The 1,559-nt window shown below is 41.3% G+C and overlaps 1 non-coding gene across 1 annotated transcript; it reads right to left on the bottom strand.

The window, feature by feature from the left end:
* Positions 1-569: 569 nt before the first annotated feature.
* Positions 570-677, bottom strand: LOC112731437 (small nucleolar RNA R71). Its single transcript, XR_003167214.1, has one exon. It is a non-coding gene; the product is annotated as a small nucleolar RNA R71 (small nucleolar RNA).
* Between the last annotated feature and the right edge of the window lie 882 nt (positions 678-1,559).

Genomic DNA, 1,559 nt, shown 5'->3' with positions numbered 1-1,559 from the left:
TCCTCTTCTTTTCTTGTTCTCTTCTCTTCCTTATGAGCAGGAACAAAGAAAAAGGCATTCTTATTGAAGCTGATCCAGAACCTGAAAGGACTCTGAAGAGGAAACTAAGAGAAGCTAAATTACAACAATCCAGAGACAACTTGATTGAAAATTTCGAACAAGTAAAGGAGATGGCAGCCGAACCCAACAACAATAATGCAAGGAGAATCCTTGGTGACTTTACTGCACCTAATTCCAATTTACATGGAAGAAGCATCTCCATTCCTGCCATTGGAGCAAACAACTTTGAGCTGAAACCTCAGCTAGTTTCTCTGATGCAGCAGAATTGTAAGTTTCATGGACTTCCATCTGAAGATCCTTTTCAGTTCTTAACTGAATTCTTGCAGATATGTGATACTGTTAAGACTAATGGAGTAGATTCCGAAGTCTACAGGCTCATGCTTTTCCCTTTTGCTGTAAGAGACAGAGCTAGAGTGTGGTTGGACTCTCAACCCAAAGACAGCCTGAACTCTTGGGATAAGCTGGTCATGGCTTTCTTAGCCAAGTTCTTTCTTCCTCAAAAGATGAGCAAGCTTAGAGTGGATGTTCAAACCTTCAAACAAAAAGATGGTGAATCCCTCTATGAAGCTTGGAAAAGATACAAACAGTTGACCAAAAAGTGTCCTTCTGACATGCTTTCAGAATGGACCATCCTGGATATATTCTATGATGGTTTATCTGAGCTATCAAAGATGTCATTGGATACTTCTGCAGGTGGATCTATTCACCTAAAGAAAACACCTGCAGAAGCTCAAGAACTCATTGACATGGTTGCTAATAACCAGTTCATGTACACTTCTGAGAGGAATCCTGTGAGTAATCGGATGCCTATGAAGAAGGGAATTCTTGAAGTTGATACTCTGAATGCCATATTGGCTCAGAACAAAATATTGACTCAGCAAGTCAATATGATTTCTCAGAGTCTGAATGGAATGCAAGCTGCATCCAACAGTACTCAAGAGGCTTCTTATGCAGAAGAAGCTTATGATCCTGAAAACCCTGCAATAGCAGAGGTGAATTACTTAGGTGAACCTTATGGAAACACCTATAACCCATCATGGAGAAATCATCCAAATCTCTCATGGAGGGATCAAAGGCCTCAACAAGGCTTTAATAATGGTGGAAGAAACAGGTTTAACAATAATAAACCTTTTCCATCATCCACTCAGCAACAGACAGAGAACTCTGAACAAAATACTTCTAACTTAGCAAACTTAGTCTCTGATCTATCCAAGGCCACTGTAAGTTTCATGAATGAAACAAGGTCTTCCATTAGAAATTTGGAAGCACAAGTGGGCCAGCTGAGTAAAAGGATCACTGAAATCCCTCCTAGCACTCTCCCAAGTAATACAGAAGAAAATACAAAAGGAGAGTGCAAGGCCATTGACATAACCAAAATGGCCGAACCCAATGAGGGAGAGGAGGACGTGAATCCCAAGGAGGAAGACCTCCTGGGACGTCCAGTGATCAATAAGGAGCTTCCCTCTGAGGAACCAAAGGACTCTGAGGCCCATCTAGAG

The sequence above is a fragment of the Arachis hypogaea genome, chromosome 12 (genome assembly GCF_003086295.3).
Source record: "Arachis hypogaea cultivar Tifrunner chromosome 12, arahy.Tifrunner.gnm2.J5K5, whole genome shotgun sequence".
Lineage (NCBI taxonomy): Eukaryota > Viridiplantae > Streptophyta > Magnoliopsida > Fabales > Fabaceae > Arachis > Arachis hypogaea.
This window is presented reverse-complemented; position numbering and strand designations above follow the sequence as displayed.